We start from the raw sequence: 11,337 nt of genomic DNA, 5'->3' as shown, positions 1-11,337 counted from the left end.
TCAGTTTAGATGTAATGTAATATAATATAGATTAATATAGTACAATAAAGTAATTTATTAGCCTTCTGATAGGATGGAGTCAGATGCATCATCTCTCCCGGACACTGGAAAAAAATATCACCGATACTTCCCCGCTGCCTTTTCCTCCCTGGTCCTTCTTCCCTCTCCGTATCCATTCTTCCCTGCTTCGCTGCTTCCCCGAGGCAGCTCAGTCCTGCTCATCCTGGACATTCCTTCATTGCTTTCCCTGATGGAGCAGATGCTGCCTGCACCCACCTGCCTCCTCTGCCATGTTTCCCATGCTGCCCACAGCCCCAAGCCTGCTGCACCTGCCCACCGCAGCCCCGGCCCCCACAGCCAGCCCAGAGCCACCAGTGCCGCAGCACCAGCCCGCAGCCAGCCCGCAGCAGCCAGCCTGCAGCCATCGCTTGCCCATGCCAGAGACACGCAGGTGCCATCCTTGGAAATCACGCCCAGCCACTCACAAAAGCCATGTGGGCTCACCCTGGCTTGCAGCACACACACTCCATCTGCCGAGCTGGTGCCCACAGAGCGCCCGGGCTTCTTGTGGTAACTCTGTCCTGTCTTCTGTTTCTCTCTCTATCCTTTTCCCGTTCTACTCCCTTCTCTCCCCCTTCGGTACGAATGCTTATCCTCCTTTATTAAAAGACAGTTCTCAGATATAATATTGCCACTTTTGTGCTTCATTTTCATCTGAGAAACCTTTCAGCAAGAATCCTCCCCGACTCCCCCTTTTATAGCAGGGTGGGACAGGGGTAGTGGGAGGGGGAATGGGGAAGCCCTGGGTGTACTGCAAGCACTGTGAGGAAAGAATGGGGCAGTCCCTGAGGGTACTTGGGCACTTGGACGGGGCTGGGGAACCCCTGCAGGTACCAGCAAAGGGATGGGGGAGCCCTTAAGGGTACTGGGAGAGGAAATGGGGAGCACAGGGTGCCCTGTGTAGCCTCCCCCTGACTCATGACCACCTCCCTTGGAAGGATGGGCAACAACAGGAGGCATGGAGGGAGCACCCCCAGTGTCACCCAGTGCCTCCTGCTTCCCAGAGCATCACAACTTTTGGTGTAGATTGTCATAGATGTCACTGGGTTCCCACGGTTGCCTTTGCAGCTCCATGTACATCGCCTGAGGATCCTCCACTGGGGGTCCAGGGGGTCTCGGGGGGGCCTGTGGGAATAAGGGGGTGTGTGGAAGGGGATGGGAGGTGCTCGGGGTTTGAGTAAAAGGTGTGTCATGGCTGGAGGCTGCACTCACCTTTCCTGGTGCTTCCTGACATCTGCAAAGGAAAACTGGAGGGGTGACCTTGGAGACCCAGGGTCCCCCATCCACCCTTGGCAATGCTGAACCACCGCCAGACACACAATTCTCCTCAGGCCCCCCCAGTATCCCTGACCCACCCCACTTGCACCAACACCCTGAGGCCCCAGAACCCTGAGCCCGGCAGGGAGGGGGACCCCTGATAGAACCCCCAACATCCCTGGAGGACCCTCCAACAGCTCCCCAGGCCTCTGAGCCATGGCCACTGGGGGCTGAGCCCTGCCCAAGTCAGGGGCTGTGGGTGCCGCCCCAGGGCCTCCCTTCTCTGGGGGCCTTCCCACCCCCCTCCACGACCCCTGTCCTCTCATTGTCACCCACCCACCAGGTGCCACCAGTGCCAGGCCACTATGACACCCACAAGCAGGAGCAGGAACAAAAGGGCCCCACTGACGCCTGCGGCCACTGCAACAAACAGAGGGGGACACATCAGGGTCACCCATCACCCCAAGGGTCCTGTACTCCCTGGTGACCCTGTGTGACCCCACCTGTGTCGCTGTGTGTCCCTGTCTCCAGCGGTGTCACCTCCAGGACACTGGGGGTGATGGTGGCATTGTCTAAAGGCACTGCGGGGACACAGACAGGGCTGAGGGCACAGGGAGGGCAGCATGTGTGGGGGGGGATAGGGACAGGGTGATGGGTGTTGTGGGGGATGTTGGGGATGGGGTCACATCACGGAGGAGTGAAGGACCCAGGGCAGATGTGGAGGGACTCAAGAAAGGTGTCTGGGGGACATGGAGGTGCCCAACCAGGGGATCAGGGGGGGTCTCTGGGGGCTCCCCATGCCCATCCCTGTACTCACTGGGCACCGTGATGCAGAGCCGAGCGCTGCTGTTCCTCATGGTCCCGCCCTCGGGGCGTACCTCACAGCTATAATTCCTCGAGGACAAGCCCCCCATAGCAGGCACCAGCAGCTGCGGGGACCCCTGCGGGCCCCCCACCACCTGCCTGTCCCGGTTGAACACGTGCAGGAGGGGGCTCGGGGCCGCAGGGGGCTGGGGGTGCTGAGGCAGCTGAGAGTCAGGGACCCCACGGTGGGCTCTGGGGGACCCTCCAGCACCAGCACCGAGAAGAGCTCTGGGAAGGAGAGGGGTGGGGGATTTGTGACCCCGAGTCTTTGGGGAGGAGGGCTGTGGGGTGCTCCCTGTGCACTGGCACTGGCACTGACTCCTGCCACGCCCAGGATCCCACCCAGCCCCTGCACCTGTAGTGGCCACTGTGGTGCAGCTGCAGAGGGTACAGGGACAGCTCGGTCTACCACGGAGCCCCCCCAGTTCTGTCTCCTCTTGGTAGAAGGACACCAAGGTGACCGTGCTGTCCCGCCAGCCCTGGTAGCGCAGTGTCACTGTGTCCCCCTCCAGTAGTACCTGTGCCAGCACCTGCAGCACCAGCCAGTCTGGGGGAGAGCACTGGCACACTGCCATCTGGTCACACCCTGTGCACAGGGCTCCCCGATTCCAACACAAGTTCCACCCACACTGGGTACTTTGGAATGTCCCCAGAGCAGGGGACAGGCTCTGGTCACACAGCAGGTGACCGACCCATGGAGCAAAGCCCACCCAGAGCCCTCGAGGTCCCCGCAGCTGCCAGGCTGGGGACACCCAAATCCTCCTCACCGTCTAGGAGTCTCACGAGGGGGCTGAGCCCACTGCCGGGTCTGTCAAACATGTAGATGCCACTCTTGGTGACATGGACAGTGTTGTGTCCCTGCCAACAGTGCTGCCTGTCCTTGTACCTCGTGGTGGCACCAGCAGTCCCTGAGCCCTGGCAGGTCAATGTCACCCAGTCCCACGGCACCGCCGGCCTCCGGGGGGCTCCACCAGGAGCTGGGTGGTCTGGACATCTGTGGGTGACAGGAGACACCAGCCTGCCAGGGCCAGTGTGGGGCTGGGGACAGCAGGGTGGGGCCATGGCATCCCCTGAGGACTCACCAGCGAGGCTGAGGGTCTGGGCTGGAAGGGAGAAGGGACAGGGTGGCAGTGTGGGAATGGAGACACAGGGGTACAGGGTGTGAGGATTGCCCCCAAACTGTCCCCGTGGGAAGAGCAGTTCTTGTGAGTAAGTGCATGAGTTTGGCCCCCAAAAGATTTGGAGAGGCAGGGGGAGATGTCTGTGTCACAGGCACCCATGCATCACATCCCTGTGGCACAGATGCCTTGGGAACAGGGACACCGAGGCCACCCTGGGCTGAGGCAGAACATGGGGACACTGTGGACACCCTTGGCATGAGGACACCACAGAGACAGCCCATGCTGGCCCAGGTCACCCCCACCAGTTCATGATCCCATCCCCATGGCCACATCATCACTGTTCTTGTCCCCTTCTGTCCATTCATCCCAGTTCCCTTGTCCCTATGACCAGAGCTACCTGAGCCCAAAGGTGCCAGTGCCCACATTCCTGTCCCCACATCCCCATCCCCAAATTCCTGCCCCCTGTTCCTGTCCCCAAAGCCATCCTCCATACCCATTCCCACTCAGGTCCACTGTGGGTAACATGGACTGGCAGTGCTGGCATTGGGGACCTCAGGGGACCTGGCAGGCTTCCTGGGCCCCCTCCCTCCCCATCCCTGGCGCTTCAGGCCCATGCCCGGGGCACTCACCTCAGAGGAGCAGCACCACCTTCCCGGCCATCCCGGTGTCCCCAGCCATGTGGACTGGCTGTCACAACTGCCAGTGGTGGCTGTCTCCTGGGTGGTGGCTCTTTGGGAAAAGGGGAAGGAAGCAAGGTCACGTTATGTGTAGGTGGCCCTTGGTGGGGCAGGGTGGCCACAAGCTGAGCACAGGCTGTGGGCAGGGTGGGGACAGGATGAGGACAATGCTGGGTGTGACACAGTGAGACATGGGGTTCCCAGAAGTGTGGGGCTCAGAGGGTCTGGGGTCCCAGGAATGAGTGTCCAGAGGAATGGAATGTCCCTGGGGAATTGGCGTCCCTGGGAATGGGGGTGCTGAGGAGGAGGAGTCACTGGGGGTGGTGTTGCCATGGGAATGGGGGTCCCATGCCTCGGGGGTTCAGGGATGGGAGTCCCAGAGGAACGTGGGCTCCAGGGATGTGGGGTCATGGGATGGGGATGCTTGGGGATTGGGAGTTCCCGTGGGAATGGGAGGTCCTGGGAAAATCAAGGTCCTGAGGAAAGGAGGATTTCAGGGGATGGAATGAGTAGGAGAGGGTTCCTTGGGAAGGAGGGGTCCTGGGACATGGATATCTTGGGGAATGTCAGTACTGAGATATGGGTCCCTGGGAGGGTGGGGAGATAAGAAATGGGGTACTCATGATTTGATTTCCAGCGGAAAGGGAGTGCCAGGGACAGGCAGTGGCTGGGCGGACCCATAGGTCCCAGCTCCTTCCCTGAGTGCCTCAGATTTTGGGGTGACCCAGAGCCTAACACAGCCCCCACCAGGTGCTGGTGGCCCGGGGGTCACCGCAGACAGATTCTGAGAGGGTCTGGGTGTGTGGAGCTGCTGCAGAGGTGAGAATTCTATGGGGGAAAAAGAACTCCCTGTGGTTTGCTCAGCCCTGCAAGAAGAACAAAACCCAAAGGGAGCCCAAGCAGTGCGTCTGTGAGGGCCTTTGGTAGTTTTCAGAGCAGGGCTGGCTGGAAACCAGCCCTGCAGGGGCAGCTGTGCGGGAACCAGTCCAGAAATGCAGCAATTGTTCATTTGTTCCTCTTGGTAAGGGACTGAGAGAACCACAAAACTACTGCAAATCCCACAGCAATCTGCTCAACAACCTGACCTGGACCCTCCTCCTCCTCCCTGCCTTGCCGTGCATGGACAGTGACTGGATGCCCGGCACCCACCACAGCCGCTCTCTCACTGCCCTCCGCACCTGGATGGGAGAGAAAATTGAGCAAAAGGTTCCTGGGTTGAGACAAGGACCGGGAGAGATCACTCATCAAATCCTGTCACGGGTAAAACTGCCTTGGAATTAGAAATATGAATTGAATTTATTGCCGACAAAATCAGAGCAGGAAAAGGATAAGTCAAATAAACCCTTCAATATACCTTCCCCCTGTTATGAATAACTTTGTAGTCATTGGCTTTAACTATTATATTGTTTTTTCCAAATTATTTTGATATAATACTGTTTGTAATCACTTTTTAACTGCTTTTGATACACTAAAATTTTTCAGCCTTTTTACTCTAATCCCTGTGTAGAATATATATTTTAGTGTGATAAATACATAATAGTTTAGACTCTCCCAAAAGATCAAGATAGAGACAATGTGCTGTATATTACAACATTAAGTGTTGCAGAAGTAGCTAATGCCTTTATTTGTGTAACTAAGTGACAAAGGTGAAAATAACTCAGATAATTTGTGAAATAGCTAATGTTGATTTAATATTCTGGTGGTGTATCTCATCTGTATGAGAAGAACACATTGAAAAGTAGCTAGTAAATAAACATCCCAAAGAAGAATGCAAAGAGGAATTTACCACTGACCCTTCTGTTATCAAGAACTGTCAAACCACAGAACAGGGGGACCTTGTGAGGACATAAAATATGTAAATTTAATCTGCAGTATGGCATGTACTTGATCAAAATGAATGAAGGGTCAAACCAAGCAAAAGAATTCCCAGAACACATAAACTGGAAAAATTGTTTGAATACGTATAGCCCTCCTGAGTATATATTTAACCATTACAATGAAAGGGTATGTAAGGAGAATTGCTGTAGTTATCCATGTGCCCCTGGCAGTTGCCAAGCACCCAGCATGCTGTTTACTGTCCCTTTTATTCCTTATTAAACTTTTATAAAATTTAAAGAGTGAACCTTGTTTCTCACGTAGTTTGACCAAAAACTGCATTTTTGGTACAATAAGAGGGAAAAGCGTCATGTGCTTCCCCATCACTGGGGAAGGGGGGGGGGGGGGAAATGAGAAGCCCTGTGGGGTGCTGTGAAGAGGACAAAGAGACCCCTGAGGTGAATTGATGCCCCCCAGTGCCCCCAGTGCCCCCAGTGTCACAGCACATCATCGTAGTCACGGGCTTCCTGCTGTCCCTTGTAGGGTCCCGACAGCTCCGCGTTGGTCACTTGTGGATCCTGAGGTGGGGCAGGGCTGAGGGACACCCATGGGGGCACGGAGAATGACACCGGAGACCTGGAGGGGGTGACACTCATGGGTGACGTGTCCCTGTTCTCCCCCTGTACTCACCCCTTGCCCACTCAGTGCCCCTAATGTGGGTGTTGAGCACAGCCCCCTCCTCCGGGGGGGGGTCCTGTGGGGATAAGGGGGGTCTGGGAGTGTCTGGGGAGGTGGGAAAGGGGAGTCCTGATCCGAGCCCCTCACTCACCTGTTCTGGAGCTTCCTGGCAGCTGCAAGGGAAAGGGGAGGGTGTGACCGTGAGGACACCGGGACCCCTGAACCTTCCTGGGACATTGGCAGCTCCGACCACCCACGGGATCCCCAAATCCCCACTGGACCCCAATTCCCACTGGACCCCTGACTCCCCCCGGACACTCTGAGCACCACTGAACCCCCCAGAACTTCTGCACCAACGCAGGGTCCCCAACTCCCCCTGGTGCCTCCAATCCTCTGTGTCCCCAGAACCCCAAGCCTGGAAGGGAGGGGCACCCCCAAACTCCCCCAGGCCCCCAGAAAGATCCCCCAACATCCCTGCACTGCCCTCCAGGACCTCACAAAACCCTCGAGGAGCTCCCTGTGCCACCCCAATATTCCTCAAAGCCCACCCAGTGAAGACCTTGGAGCCCAATGAAGATTCTCCAAATTCCCCCCAAATTCCCCAGGACCCCCAGCTGTGGTCACTGCGGGCTCTGTCCCGCAGCACAGGGGCCTCGGGTGCTGCTGATCTATGCCCCCACTCTGGGGGCTTCCCCTCATTCCAGGACCCCCATCCCCCTCATTGTCACCCACGCCGGTGGTGCCACCAATGACAGCCCCCAATGACAGCCAGGAGCAGGAGCAGGAACAGGAGGGTCCTGCCAACATTCACAGCCACTGCTGGGGAGAGAGGGGACACAGGGGGTGAACTGCAGGCATCCTGAACCTCCCCACAATGCTGTGTGACCCCACCTGTGACCCAGGGTGAGCCAGGTGTCACCTCCAGGGCCAGCTCTGGGCTGAGTGCCCAGAACACGCGGTGCTCATCCTGTCCCAGCTGGTTGGTGGCCAAGCACTGGTAGGTGCCTGAATGTCTCACATCGATGTCCCTGAGCTCTAGGAGGGGACCCTGGGCCACCTCCTGCCCATTGTACAGCCAGGTGAAGGTGACAGGGGCTGAGCCCACCTGCACTGAGCAGTGCAGGGTCACGTTGTCACCTGCATGCACCTGGTGTGCCTGGGGACCAGGGGTGACGGTGGCATTGGCCACGGGCACTGCGGGGACACAGACAGGGCTGGCACTGGGCAAGGAGGGTTAGGGTTCTGTGGGTGGGGTGACAAATCTGGGTGGGACAAGGTGGGACATGGGCTTTGCAGGAGTGGTGGGCTTAGGGGTTTGGGAATGTGGGCATGGGTGTCCAGAGCAATGCGGGGGGGTCCATTGGGAATTGGGGTTTCTGGGAATAGGGCTCTTGCTGAGGGGATGTCACTGGGGATGCGGGTGCTATGGGAATGGTGCTCCCCAGGGCTAGGGGGACTCAGGGATGGGAGTCCCAGGGCAACGTGGACTCCAGGGATTTGGGGTCATGGGATGGGGATGCTGGGGGAATGGGGGATCCAGTGGAATGGGGGGTCCTGGGATAATCAAGGTGTTGGGGGAAGGATCTTTTCAGGGGATGGAATGAATGGCAGAGGGTTTCTTGGGAATGGGGTGCTGGGCCATCGAGATCCAGGGGAATATCAGTATTGGGGTAGGGGTTGGAGAGAGTAGGGAGACATCAGGAATGGGGGGCCCATGTTTCAATTCCCAGGGGAATGAGGTTGCCAGGGTTGAGCAGTGGCTGGGTGGGCCCTTGGGTCAAAGCTCCTCCCCTGGGTGGCTCAGAATTTTGGGTGACCCAGAGCCCAGCACAGCCCCCACAATGTGCCAGCAGCTTGAGGATCACCCCAGGTGGATTCCAATGTGCTCTGGATAAGTGTCCCCCCAGTCCCCAATGACATTTCTCTCTCTTTTTTTCCATTTCCATAATTTCAATCCTCAATTTCACAAGTTCTTGTTTGTAATCATACAAACATACAATAATACAGTTTGTAATCACTTTTTAACTGCTTTTGATACACTACAATCCTTGACGATCTTGGGGGGCATCTGAGCAGGGAAGGAGCGGGGGAAGCCCAGGGTGGGGGAAGCAGGGGTGAGGGGTTGGCAGGGAGAGCTGTGGAGGCTGTGGGGGATGTGGGTGTTCAGCTTTCCCCCCTCAAGACTTTCACTTCCTCTCTCTTGCACAGAAGGAAGAGGCCATTTGGCACGTTTGTCACGCAGTGCAGGGAAGCAGGTTCTCTACTGGGGGGCACATCCAGAGGGCTCCTCTCCTGGGGGGATCCTGTCCCAGGGGGGACACGTGATGGCCAAGAGGGTCCTGTCCTGTGGCATGGAAGCTCCAGAGAGGTCCAGATTTCTCCGTTCTTGCTCATCCCGTGCAGGATCTGAGCCAGCAAGAGCAGCTGGGGAATGGAGCCCCTGGGCAGGAAGGAGCTCCCAAACTCCTGCTCCTTGAAGCCAGTGGCCATCCAAGGGTGGGGCCCAGCCATGGCCCAGCCCCACTGCACAGGGATGGCCATTGCCCAGCCCTGCTCTGGCCAGCCCCAGGCGGCAGCCAGCACCTGAGGGTCCCCCTGCCCCCTTGGCTTTGATTCTGGCAGCTTTAGAGCTGCTGCCGAGGTGAAAATTTTGTGGGTGGAAAAAGGCCTCCCTGTGGTTTTCTCAGCCCTGCAAGAAGCACAAACCACAAAGGGAGCCCAAGCAGTGGCTCTGCGAGGGCCTTTAATGGTATTCAGAGCAGGGAATGCCCCTGCAGGGGCAGCTGTGAGGGAACCAGTCCAGAAATGCAACAATTTTTCGTTTGTTCCTCTTGATAAGGGACTGAGAGAACCACAAAACTACTGCAAATCCCACACCAATCTGCTCAACAGCCTGACCTGGACCCTCCTCCTCCTCCCTGCTTTGCCGTGCATGGACAGTGGCCGGATGCCCGGCACCCACCACAGCCGCTCTCTCACTGCCTTCCACACCTGGGTGGGAGAGAAAATTGAGCAAAGGGTTCCTGGGTTGAGACAAGGACCGGGAGAGATCACTCATCAAATCCTGTCACGGGTAAAACTGCCTTGGAATTAGAAATATGAATTGAATTTATTGCCGACAAAATAAGAAGAAGTCAATTAAACTCTTCAGTACACCTTCTCCCTGTTATGAATAACTTTGTAGTCATTGGCTTTCACTATTATATTGGTTTTTCCAAATTATTTTGATATAATACAGTTTGTAATCACTTTTTAACTGCTTTTGATACACTACAATTTTCAGCCTTTTTACTCTAATCCCTGTGTAGAATATATATTTTAGCTTAAGAAATATATTATAATTTATGCTCTCTCAAGATATCAATATAGAGACAATATGCTGTGTATTACAACATTAAGTGTTGCAGAAGTAGCTAATGCCTTTATTTGTGTAACTAAGTGACAAAGGTGAAAATAACTCAGATAATTTGTGAAATAGCTAATGTTGATTTAATATTCTGGTGGTGTATCTCATCTGTAGGAGAAGAACACATTGAAAAGTAGCAAGTGAAAAAATATCAAAAGACAGAATGCAAAGAGGAATTTACCACTGACCCTTCAGTTATCAAGAACTGTCAAACCACAGAACAGGGGGGCCTTGTGAGGACATAAAATATATAAATTTAATCTGCAGTATGGCATGTACTTGATGAGAATGAATGAAGGGTCAAGCCAAGCAAAAAAATTCCCAGAACATGTAAACTGGAAAGATTGTTTGAATATGTATAACCCACTTGAGTATGTATTTCATCATTACAATGAAAAGGTATGTAAGGAGAATTGCTGTAGTTAACCATGTGCCTCTGGCAGTTTCCAGGCACCCAGCATGCTGTTTACTGTCCCTTTTATTCCTTAATAAACATTTTTAAATTTTGATGAGCGAGCCTTTTTTCTCACGCAGTTTGACCGGAAAACAGAATTTTGGGTACAATAAGAGGGAAAAACATTGTGTGCTTCCCCAGAACTGGGAGGGGGAATGAGGAGCCCCATGATGTGCTGTGAAGAAGGAGAAGAGACCCCTGAGGGGAATCAATGCCCCCAGTGCCCCCAGTGTCACAGCAGGTCACCGTCATCGTAATCACACAGGTCCCGCTGTCCCTCCTAGGATCCCGACAGCTCTGCGTTAGTCACTTGTGAATCCCGAGGTGGGGCATGGGTGTGGGACACCCATGACGGCCCTGAGAGAGACAGCGGTGGTGCAGACCTGGGTGGAGGTGACACCAGTGGGTGATGTGTTCCTGCCTCCCTTATACTCAGTCCTTGAGCACTCAGTGCCCCTGATGTGGGCACTGAGCGCAGCCCCCTCCTCTGGGGGGGTCCTGTGGGAATAAGGGGGGTGCTGATGGTGTCTGGGGAGGTGGGAAAGGGGAGTCCCAGCCAGAGACCCCCACTCACTCTCCTGGAGCTTCCTGGCAGCTGCAAGGGAAAGGGGAGGGGGTGACCATGGGGACACCGGGACCGTTGAACCTTCCTGGGACCTCGGCAGCTCCCATCACACATGGGACCCCCAAATCCCCACTGCAGCCCCAATTCCCAATGGACCCCTGACTCTCCCCGGACACTCTGACCACCCCTGAACCCCCCAGAACTTCTGCACCAATGCAGGGCCACCAACCCCCCGGTGCCCTGAACCCTCTGGGTCCCCAGAACCCCAGGCCTGGCAGGGATGGGAGCAGGAACGGGCGGGTCCTGCCAACATTCACAGCCACTGCTGGGGACAGAGGGGAACAAATTTGGGTCACCCTAAACCATGGGGGTCCTGAACACCCCAGAAACCCTGTGTGACCCCACCTGTGACCCAGGGTGAGCCAGGTGACACCTCCAGG

The 11,337-nt window shown here is 55.9% G+C and overlaps 1 long non-coding RNA gene across 1 annotated transcript; it reads right to left on the bottom strand.

The window, feature by feature from the left end:
* Positions 1-1,717: 1,717 nt before the first annotated feature.
* Positions 1,718-2,170, bottom strand: LOC134413815 (uncharacterized). Its single transcript, XR_010026592.1, has 3 exons — positions 2,135-2,170; positions 1,821-1,898; positions 1,718-1,737 (listed from the first exon to the last, which is right to left on the bottom strand). It is a non-coding gene; the product is annotated as an uncharacterized LOC134413815 (long non-coding RNA).
* Between the last annotated feature and the right edge of the window lie 9,167 nt (positions 2,171-11,337).

This window comes from Melospiza melodia, unplaced genomic scaffold, assembly GCF_035770615.1.
Source record: "Melospiza melodia melodia isolate bMelMel2 unplaced genomic scaffold, bMelMel2.pri scaffold_51, whole genome shotgun sequence".
Taxonomy (NCBI): Eukaryota; Metazoa; Chordata; class Aves; order Passeriformes; family Passerellidae; genus Melospiza; species Melospiza melodia.
This window is presented reverse-complemented; position numbering and strand designations above follow the sequence as displayed.